This window comes from Notolabrus celidotus, chromosome 4, assembly GCF_009762535.1.
Source record: "Notolabrus celidotus isolate fNotCel1 chromosome 4, fNotCel1.pri, whole genome shotgun sequence".
In the NCBI taxonomy this organism is placed as follows: domain Eukaryota; kingdom Metazoa; phylum Chordata; class Actinopteri; order Labriformes; family Labridae; genus Notolabrus; species Notolabrus celidotus.
Genome location: NC_048275.1, coordinates 18,585,687 through 18,597,433, shown reverse-complemented (window position 1 = coordinate 18,597,433; position 11,747 = coordinate 18,585,687). Strand labels below are relative to the sequence as shown.

General features: G+C 39.7%; 1 long non-coding RNA gene across 1 annotated transcript; it reads right to left on the bottom strand.

The window, feature by feature from the left end:
* Positions 1 to 9,983: 9,983 nt before the first annotated feature.
* On the bottom strand, positions 9,984 to 11,408 carry LOC117811743. Its single transcript, XR_004631060.1, has 3 exons — positions 11,360 to 11,408; positions 10,807 to 10,904; positions 9,984 to 10,218 (listed from the first exon to the last, which is right to left on the bottom strand). It is a non-coding gene; the product is annotated as an uncharacterized LOC117811743 (long non-coding RNA).
* Between the last annotated feature and the right edge of the window lie 339 nt (positions 11,409 to 11,747).

The window sequence follows — 11,747 nt, the reverse complement described above, 5'->3', positions numbered from 1 at the left end:
GGAGCCAAGGAAGAAAGGTTGAAGGTTACTGCTCAGCTCCAATCTACAAAGATGAAATGTTCAAACTAGGTTACTAAATTATTTATTATTATTAATTTTTATTTTATTTTATTTTTATTTGTATGTCTTATTCTTATGCCTTGTACAAAGAGAGCACCGTTCACCTAAGACAAATTCCTTTTGTGTTCAAGCATACCTGGCCAATAAAGCTGATTCTGATTCTGATTCTGAAATGCAGAAAGTGTGTATATTCCCTTTAATCCTTACTGTATCATTATGTAACCTCATATGAAGTAATCTCAAAGAAACCACAATTTGGCTCTTTACATCAAAATAGGCAAAAGAAAAATTAAATACAAAAGAGGAGTATGACTCAGCAAATGTACTTTTTCCATGGATACTTTTTGCTGCTCTTGACTGACTCAAGCAGTCGTTTGTCCTTTTGCACAGCCAGAGAGAAGGCCTTACATGACAAGTCACAGTTTATAGATATTTGAAGTTGATTTTTGATCAGCTCTGTGCTGCATCTGTTTCTTGAGTCTGACCATTTAATGGCCATTAGAGAGAAAATCCTCTCCACACTTCTTTGCAGGACTTGGTCAGTAAAAGTGTAGAAGTGTGTTCTTTGCACTGTTTTTGATGTACTTACAGTTCAGGTAGTAGGCTTGACATTGAGGATCATGAAAAATCCACCAGGACCATGCCGCTCTAGAACAACACAGCCAAATGAAGCTGAACAAAGCTGACTAAGGTCACACTGTACTAATGTACTAAGGTGCAGGTGTGTAAGGACAACTTTCAACCGCTAGCTGTGCAATACAATGTTTTGGTATAATTGTTGATAAAATCAATATAATTACAAAAAATAAATGATTAAATAAATAAAAAATGCTGTAACTGTTAACATGCTAGTTCAATTTTTTAAATTCACAAGTTGACTCTTAGTTTTGGGGTGACATGTTCCAAGAATAATAATCCATAGGCAAACCTGTAAGTAAGCCAATATTCACAATTACAAAACAGCAGCTAGGATGATGTTTGTTTCATTCCCGATACCTTATTTGTATGAAGTCCCTCTGTTTAATTCATCTTTAAAGACATTCTTTAGTCTTTGCACTCCACACCATTGCCCCATAAGGTTTATAATTCAAAGAAAGAGCCCTACTGTACATCGAAAATGTTTGAGAGCACTTTTACGGATAAAGCAATATTTACTTGTTCTAAGTTGCATATCTTTTCTCAAAAATCCTGTTCTAATTGTAACCGTAATCGACACACACTTTGGATTTTTCCATCAATTAAATGCAGCACTATTTCAATAGTTTGTGAAGCAGTGAAGGAATGTAGAACACTGACACTAAAACAAAAAACTGCAGTACCTAAGATTTGTTGACGGTTGCATTGACTAAACAAGACAACTGCATAACATATGACGACAGCTGATTAATCTAGTGTAAACCGAAGAGTCAGACATGCAGGTCTCACTTTGGAGATTCAAGGCATTTTGAAGCCTGTGCATGTCTTTTGGAGCCTGCAGAGTCAGCTTTAAACACCAATGATGGGCAATCCTTAGGGTCCCAGCATAGGTTTGGTCCTACAAAAGCCTTGTGACTTAAAACTGCTTCCCCCTTTCTTCTACTCTCTATATCTCATCTCCCTTCTAATTTGACATGTGAAATTAGCACATACTTTGTGATCAACATGCCAACCTTTAAAGTTTAGAAATGATGCATGAAAAAAAAGTAACATCCCTTCCTCATCTGTTATTCTTACTCTGTCTCTCCAGGTGGTGCTGAGTGTGGAGCTGTGCAGCAGTGGCAGAGGGTGTAAGTATGGGGCCATGGTGGGCACAGAGTGCAGACACAGGTGTACCTAACGTGTCAGATAATTTATGTGTGTACTGTTCTGGCCTCTCTTAACACACATGCACATATTGCCATCAGCTGGCCTTCAGCTCACAGCCCTGTGTGCACAGAGGGAGTGTGAGCAGAAACCAGCAGCCAGGGAAGGTGTGTCTGAATGTGTGCGTGCGTGCATGTGTGTGAAGGGGAGGCAGTGGAGGTGGGGGTAAAGAGACAGCTTGAAAAGGAAAAAAGCAACACAGGGGAGCCCTTCTGTTGCCATTGCTGTGGCCAGACGTGGCCCTGTGACACACACATACACACACATGCACATATAAACAACTTAGACTTAGTCTCCAACTTTGGCTCTAAGTGCTGCTTTGTCCTAAATTTCCCCAGCAATTCAGCAGTGTTAAAACATTTCACTAAAACCAGAACCTCATATTGGGGCTTGGGAAAAACACTGGAGATCATCAAAGGGATTCAGAAACTTTAGGTTTTTTTTTCATCTCTATGGTTTTCTGTACATTTTCCAAGCAGGAGGGTAGGTGGAAAAGCTGATGTATGTGATGTACTAGCTGATGTATCTACCAACAATCAGAAAGATATTGCCCTTTCTAAAACTGTACTGCTATGACTAAAATTGACTCCACTATGACAATAATGGCCTCTTTTCAAGGAGATCAAAGTCATTATCTGATACAGAATAAAGGTCTAACTGTGTGAATGCTTACCACACAGTGACTTGATTCTGTTCTGCTTTATTCCATGATGCAGCTCGGAGTCATTCTAACAGATACACATATATTCTGTGGATTTGTACTGTTCAACTTAGTATTACTGTCTCTTTTTCACTGTTGTGTTACTCTCCGTAAATTGGATTAAGAGTGATCCTATAGCCTACTTCCTGGGTTCCCCCCCTAAGGCAACATTATACACAATCTTTGCAGTGGAAGAGTGAATTAGTCCGATCAGCCAGATCAGCTGGAGAGGAACTACATTTAAAGTGGGATCCTCTAGGTATGTTTTGCTCATTTATGCGTAACCTCACACACAAGAGCAACACATGGTGTATGTTTGTGAACTCCAGGCATGTCGGGTTTCCATGTTAGTGCAGAGTGTAAGTCAGTCTAAATCAAAAAAGTGCCACACTGATTGACTTGTGTTCCAATCCCTTAAAGTGTAATGTCATCCAAATTCATAGAGTTGAATCTGCCATTCTGATGCTCATTTTTCTTTCTGTCTTCCTTTGTTTTTTTTGGCCCTTTCATTTTACTTTTAAATAACACCTTTTCAGAGAAAGACTGGCTAAATGTTATTTTTCATATGACTTGTACACACAGTTAAGTGGTGTTAAACTAGAAAGCATTGTTTCATAAATCATTCCTCTTATTGTGCTTTTCCTTCAGTATTTGTGTCTGTGGCCATTAATCTCTTTTTTCCACTGGGACCCCATGTAGCAGGCTCCCCTGTGGTCCACTGTGCCATCAGCTCTCTTCAACCTGGACCCCTGACTCCCTGTGGGTCAGATGGTATGCTGCCTCTTGAATCACACACACACTCTCTTTAAACTTTGAGGTGACACCAGAGCACAGAAGGTCTGTCCAGGTTGAGATACACACACATTACACACACTACAAAACTTCCAGCTTTTGACTATAACAACATCCCAACCCCCAGTCCCACACCTCCTGTCTCTGCAGTGCTGCCACACACACGTACCCTATACCCCCCCAGGTTTGCGACTCCCTTCTGCAGCAAACCCAACCCTACATCTCCACACCCCCACCTTAACTTCATTCCTTTCTCCCCAGCTCCCAAAGCCCAGGGCAGCAGCAGCCGTGCTGGCCGTCCTGGCACCCTGAACCTCTTCTGTCTCTCCCTGATCTCTTTGAAGTGGCTTCAGGAGAGAGGTCGGCCTCGCCCCGGAGACCCGCATAGAGGTAGGGACAGCTGCGGTCAGACAGACTTCTGTGCAGGGGATACATACACACGCAAACAGACACATACACTTTTGCACACCCGAGACAGGACAGAGCAGCTGCATCCACGGTGTTGAAGGTGTGCTGTGCAGCAGGACAGCTTGGGAGCCAGTATGGTCCAGCATGCTCTGCTGTGCTGTGCTCTGCTCTGTTCTGGGTCACCTATTTTGCGCTCAGGTGTAAAATCTGGAGCATACCAGATGACCAGATAAAAAATTGTATATTTCAAAAAAAGCCTTTGGCCTATATGCTATGTTGTTTTTTTGATTCTATCATACATTAATGCTCCTCCACTTTGTATGTTGTATGTTGTATGATGAAAATGAAATGTCACTTCTGACTTATTGATTTATGCAAACAAAATTATTGGCTATCATGAACTAATGAATCACAAATGTATGATAAATACACCACACATTCACTTTTTCAATGATTGATTGATCTCTAAAGAAACTTGAAATTCCTTCTCATATTCCTACTCACATTTCATCACTCAGCACTTTAAGATGATTAACTACTCTAACACCAGAGTAAGAGCAATCAAACTTTAAAATTCTCCTAAATACAAAGAGAAACTACTCCAGAAACTGAACTTTAACTCATTTTGCATGAATTTAGTCTATATTTGTTGGAGAAAGTGCTAACTAGAGCAGCAACTAATGATAATTTTGAATGATGATCAAACATTTGATCATGTTCTTGATTCTTAATAGTTCTTAGTGAACACTTGTCTATTTAACATGACAAATTAGGAATTATGGTTGTATGTTTTGGACCCTAAATCTGACCTGAAAGTTTGGAAAAGGTACAACAATAAAATCCCAAAACAACAAAGAACAGAGCAGGACATTTCTGTTTCATAAGATTTACCTTTATTATGATTTATTATGACATCGTGCGTCCCTCTCACATAATTCTTGTTTGACTTTTTTAATGCTGTCCAGAGCAGCCTGTTTCTCATCCTGGGATTACTCCAGTATGTTTCCTCAAAATGTGAAGCTTTGCCCACATTTTGTGTAGACACCTTACATTTTGCCTAAATATTTGAAACAGCATAATATCACCTCTACAAGCATTCAATGTAAATGTAGTGAATGGTGTAAATAAAAAGCAAAGATGACAGAAGTTTGACAACTATAATATTTATTTTTAACTTTAGACCAGCTTTAAAAATGGAGCCACTTGAAGAAAAAGCGCTGCAAAAACCGACATTATTGAATCACTTGTTGCACCTTTGCACTTGATTTACTTTGTCCTTTCTTCTTCTTCTTCTTCTTCTTAACTTCTTCTTCTTCTTCTTCTTCTTAACTTCTTCTTCTTTTTCCTCTTCTTCTTCTTCTACTATTTCTTTTTCTTCTTCTTCTTCTTCTTCTTCTTCTTCTTCTTCTTCTTCTTCTTCTTCTTCTTCTTCTTCTTCTTCTTCTTCTTCTTCTTCTTCTTCTTCTTCTGTGTCCTCCTTTCCTCTATCTCCTTTCTCTTCTTCTCTTTCTTGTAACCTCCCCTTCTTTTTTATCTCCTTGTTCTTCGTCTTCCTTTTGAAGGTTGTTATGCCAGCCTGCATCCATGATTTTGTAATTTCCCTCCGTTTTCTACATCTCAGGTTTCATTCATTTACAGATTTATTTTTATTTAAAACATTGTATTAGACCATCAAATTTCTCCTGATTTATTTTTGAATAAAGCATTTCTCTTATGGAAATATATTGGAGTAAAAGTACACGTTTTATTTCAGAAATAAAGTGGAGTATGAGTGGAAGTTTACAGAAATATAATAACTAGTAGACCGCTGATACTCTCAGAAAATCCTTAAATAATGTCATATTTTGTGGCATCACACCACTGATGATTAATTGAGAGTTTCCAACTAATTGATAAATTGACTTTTAAATGAATTATTGACTGTTAACTGTCTGTTCCCATATTTGAAGACAACTGAGATTAACAACACAATGTGATTCTTCAGAATGATGAGTGTGTGTTTGTGTGTGTGTGTGTGTGTGTGTGTGTGTGTGTGTGTGTGTGTGTGTGTGTGTGTGTGTGTGTGTGTGTGTGTTTGTGTTTGTGTGTGTTATTTAGAGAAGCAGCAACATGAGGTGACTTTAAAGTGAACATGTCTGTTGGTTTTGGTGTTAGTCTGTGCACTTGTGTCTACATGTGTTTGTTTGTTGCCTGTTTATGTGCATCTATGCCTGCATATGCTCACATATTCACCAATGCAGCATGTGTGTGTGTGTGCGCATCTTTATGTGTGCATGCCGTCTGCTCTCGTGAGGACAGGTTGCACTCCCTCAACAATCACCATGTCCCCTGACCCTTGCAAGTCAGCAAAACACACGCTCATATTGTCCTGTATGCCCAGCCCCACTTTACACACATGCCTCCACCCCCAGGTTGGAGCAATCTGGTTTCTCAGGTTTCTTTGCAGTGTGCAGCTGCTCTGCCCTAAAAATGAAGGGCTGGGGGCCAAAGGGGTGGAAACAGATTTGAAATGAACTTCACATGAGTGGCAATTAAACCGCAATAACATCTTCATATAAGTGATAATCTGCAATTATAACATTTATTTTACTCTAAAAAAACTCTAAATAAACTGCCATATACTCACATTTCACATCTCCAGTCATCCAACATCTTTGCCACTTAATCCTATTTATTGATTTATTTTCATTTAAAACTACAAACATAGTACAAAATATTTCTCTACTATTAGGTTAAATCAGCATTTTATGGGTAACTGCTTGACTCTACATACATTTGAAATTACCAACACTGTTACTGCATTGCATTTCAATCACACGGCATCTTGCCCTACAAGCCAATGCTCATTTACATCTCTTGTTTTACAGTTTTTACCTTATTACCGTACCTTACCTCTTATTGTAAAGCTACTGCATTTTCTTCTTTACCATCTCAAACATGGAAAAATATGAAGTGATATATTGTTTTTAATTGTCTTTTTTAAAGCTTTATCAGCTTTTTGCAAGTAAAAAAAAATGCATGCCATGAAGTTTCAAATTCAAATACAGCTATGACTGCAAAATTCTATATCATGTAGATGGTCTGCGTTTCCCAGTTAAGTGAGCCATGTTAGCACTGAAACATGTAGATCGCTCTTCCTTTTGAAGCAAGTGCTCCTAATACCAGCCCCAGCAGATGTTCATTTGCTAAGTCTGTATCTGTGTGTTGTATTTCCAGTACCTGTGACGGCATGTGACTGCGGGAATATTTACGGGCAATGGTAAAAGCAATTATGTGATTGACCGCTGCTTAGCAGCAGCTGCTGCAGTAATGTAGGACTCATTTTGCAGCAAGGTGATAAAGAGAGAGCTGAGCCACAAAGTAAAGGCTTTGATTTACGAGTGGTGCTCTTGGCAGTGACTGTAACAGTGAGTCTGCACTTTAAAGAATAGTGTTACATTTGTTTACAGGGTGACAGGAAAAACTGAGAAGCTTTGCTTTAAAGTGGTTTGTCCACTTGTATATATTGTTATGGGTTATTGGCTGTGTGGGTCTCAGTGTTTGAGGATAGACGTGACCTGCATGAAGATTTTGGAGCAGCCAGAAACCTAATTTTTACTTCAGTGACACAAACACCTCCAGGTTCAGGTCGGTGTGACATGAGCATGCATGTACATTCTCTGTCTCTGTCTCAAACACACAGAAACACACTCACACACCGCTTCTGTCACTGCTGTTCCAGCTGCATGCTGGAGATCCACTTGGTGCCATCAGTGTAGATTCTGCTCAGGGGTGGAGTCAATGGAGCAGAGGGAGGAAGATGAAGAGAGCAAGGGAGAGAGAAAGAGAGGGAGAACTTTGATGTGTTTCTGCTCCAGGAGGGCTGAGGCTGATGCTGCTGAGGTGTGACTTTGGTGCAAGGCTGACCTTAAAAACTTTTAAATGGTTTATGGAAAATATGGTTTCCAGGACTTCTTTCTCAATGTATTATTGATCAAAATGAGATGAATGTGAATTAAATAATTATTTTTTCCTATCATTTATCAATTAAAGGGACAGTTAGTGTATAACCTACACGAGATGCTGGTCAGCTCAGCCCCTTTTGTTGAGAAAGCAGCTGAGAACAAAAGCCAGGCTACCAGCCGCTGTAGAAAAGGTGAAATCTATGAAAGAGAAGAACGAAACTTAAAGGGACTGCTAATTGAACATTATAACAGAATTTTCATGATCCTGTCTGTCAAAATAATGGACAGCGAGAGAGTCCAATGCAGCCTCTGATCCTGATATCCATTTTTGGGAATATCGCCCAACCTTGATTCAAGTAATAATCTGGTTACTTCCTCTTTGTGTTGCATTGTGATTACCTCACTGGTCACCTCACTGATGTTTGACAAGATAGATAGACCTGAAAACTCATCATGCATTCCATTGGTAGTATCACAATGCCATTTGGGCAAGGCAAGGCAAGGCAGCACAGGACAAGACAAGACAGGACATGATGGGACAGGTGGGGACAGGATGGGACGTGGCAGGATAGGAGAAAATGGATACAGATGATAAAGACCAGGGTTAGACATTAAAGGACTGCAACAACAAATAATTAGACCAATGGAATTATATAAGGTAATAAGATGCATTTTAAGAAAAAACAATAATTATAAGACAGATGAGACGGATCAGAAAGAAAGTAGTGTGTTAAAATCACTCAATGACAGGGCATGGTAAATAAGACTGGATCTGACTGGATGGAAAACAACAGCTGAAACACTAAAACAACAGCACCAGCTCGACCAGTGACAGATGACAATTGAATGTCCCAGCACTCCCAGTGTCCCACATCCTCCCCGCATGTGCACAGCTGCATGTGTGCAAGCACCACTCCAGGCCACTAGAGAGAGCTGCGTTAGTTACAGTTGTACTGACGGCCCCAGCTGTTTGTCTGTCTGTCATCCAGCTCTTCATCTCTCTGAGATGCAGTAAACACATCTGGACGGTTAGAACTCTGTTTGTTTTAGTTATTCAAAGAACATCTGGAGCAGCACAGTGGATAACACTCCCAGAGGACCACAGCAGCTTACCAATTGGCCGAGGCTTTAGGAAATATTGTAGTATTTGTTGAATATCTCACGCAAGCCAGGAAAATCGTCTCCAGAGAGGATGGCAGGAAGGATATATTTACGATCTAACGCTGTGTTTGTGTTGGTGTGTCATTGTGTGCAGGAGTTTCAGAGGAAGTTAGGTTGTACACAGCACATCTGTCAACATCTGGGTGCACAGGCTGTGTTTGGCTTTCCAACAACTGGGTGAGATCAACACCAAAAACACACACAGTTTGAGCACAGCCAGAGGATAGAACAGCAGTAACCCCCTCCTACACACTTACACACACACATATCCACCCACCTCAAAAGCCTCCAATGGCCCCCGAGGGCCCCCAGTTTCCAATCCTGCCACTTCCTATTTCTGGTCTGTGCCTCCTTTACTGCCTTTGTAAGGCACATCTCTCTCCCTCTCTCTCTCTTTCAGTCTCCCCTTCCCTTTTGTCTTCGCACACACACACACACACACACACACACACACACACACACACACACACACACACACACACACACACACACACACACACACACACACACACACATACTCACTCACAGAGACACATTAACACTTTATGTGTAAATGTGATTCTCCCCAGGCTACTCGCTCCTCAGGGAGGCACAGAAGGAGTTGTCGTTGTCTCCTTCTCAGAACAAACTGCTGTGTAACATCTGTGTGCAGGAAGAGAAAGAGACAGATATCTGTCATGGGAGAAGACGTCTCTCACTCATGATTGTCTCTCAGCAATTTGCATTTCCCAAATGTGTCGCACACCGTGTTTGATAGAAAGTTGTCAGCGCAGACACAGAGGAAGTATGACTGATTCAGCAAACTTACAGTAGTTACATGTTTCTTTTGTTTCCTTCTTTTCTTGGCAATTACTGAAAAGAGAAAACACATTAAACCCTTGTTTTTGTTTTAGCTGTTTAATCAGTTATATTAGTGGCATCTGATGCCTGTTATTCACACAAATTAGACCCTTGTGAAATTATTTAGCAATCTGATCTGTTTTCAAACGCTGTGATTGAATTTTGTTGACAAAAAAAAAACTGTTTTCCTAAAAAGATTAACAGATTTTGGGTTTCACAAAACATAAATAATGACATATGACACATGAAAACTGATTTTACTGATGATATATGTGTAATCTTTCATCACAGATTTTGGAGGGAAAATCCTGCCCCCAAAACATGATGATATTCCAAGCATCATCCCATGTCCAGTTGTTGTTTACTCGGTCCGTATGAAGGCTGTCTGGAGGTCCCACACAGGGGAGGGCTGCACTGTGTCACCCCAGTGACAACTCACCATATGGGGGGAGAAGCGGACATCTCTAAGCTCTGTGGAAGTCCATGCACATGGATATCACAAACAGAGCTAAAGCCGCCCTGGCAGATGCCACCTCTGTGGTTACTATAGCACTCACACACACACACACCACAAACACACACACACACACACACACACACATGCGGCCAAATCTGCCCCAACATCACAGCTACATCCGTCCAGATGATCAGGCTAATTGTCTCCGACTGTTTGATGCTGAATGAACATGTTTTGTTTTTATCTCCTAACTGCTCTCTTGTTTACGAAGAGAATATTTTGGAGGGACTTTGCTTTTGATTGTTTGGAAAACAGCATCTTAATGACCTTAATAAAACCTATTTTCTGCCATATTGATTTTATTTGATAGAGACGGAACAAATTGGTAAACATCTGTATTAAAGTACAAGACGTCAACATGCAGGAGTTAGCAACACTGATAATATACATCTATACATTTACATATTTCAAAGTAAGTAAAATGTGTTTTTCATGCTAGAGGAGTCTCTCAGCTCACTGTTTTGGTTCAACATCTCATTTCAATCTCACCTGTCTGATCACTGACAAGCTGTTTTCAGCAAGTACAAAACCCTCAAACCTACCTGCTCAGCACCAAACAGCTGATAGACAGTTAGCATCTTGCTGGTTGATCATGTTGGAGCATTTAGCTGATTAAAAAGCTCAACACGGAACTCTGGACCTGTAAGACCAAAACAGCAGAACGATGAGTGAAAATTAAAATTTTATTGATAAGGTTGCCAAAAACAGAAAAGTGGTAATCCTGCTCTTTTTGTGAGGGCTGTTTTAACTGTATGCTAACAGGTTTGCCATTCTTATTTTGTTAGATGATAAATGTGAATGTTTTGATTTCAAAGTGTTGCCCTCAAGAGATTAAAGACATGCTTTCATTTGAGTTTATAGTATCATATGTGTGGTTCAAATAATCATCAATCAAACATTATTAATCTTAGCAAGAGCAAAGGGTTAACCCTCCTGTTATGTTGCAGGTCAAATTGACCCTTTATAAAGTTCAAAAACCTAAAAAAAAAAAAAAAGTTAAAAGTATTTTTTCGCTTAATTAGCATACAACATGTAAAATGAAAATTTGCAAATATGTTTATGCTATATATATATATTGGTTGTGTATCAATTTACCCTGCAGTCAAAGTGAAGGCTAAAAGGGATCAAAAGTGTCAAATACTAAATGTTTCTTAGCAACTGTGTTCATAAAAAAACAAGTGAGTTATCCTCACTGAACCATGATCTGTGCAAATTAAAGAAAAACATTGCACTATTGATTTAAATGGTTAGTAATGGAGTTAATAATGAGATTTAAAAAAAAGTTTATTGGGATTTTTTGGGGGTTCTGACACTTTTGGATAATTAAATATGCCCCGGGTCAAGTTGAACCACGAACATTATGTCTGTCCCTGAGAAATGAACATAACAGGGGGGCTAAGAGGTGAAGAAACATTAAAAAAACACAGTGACATGAAGGCAGTATGTAAGTTTTACAAAAAGCTGAAATTTTGGATAACTTTGA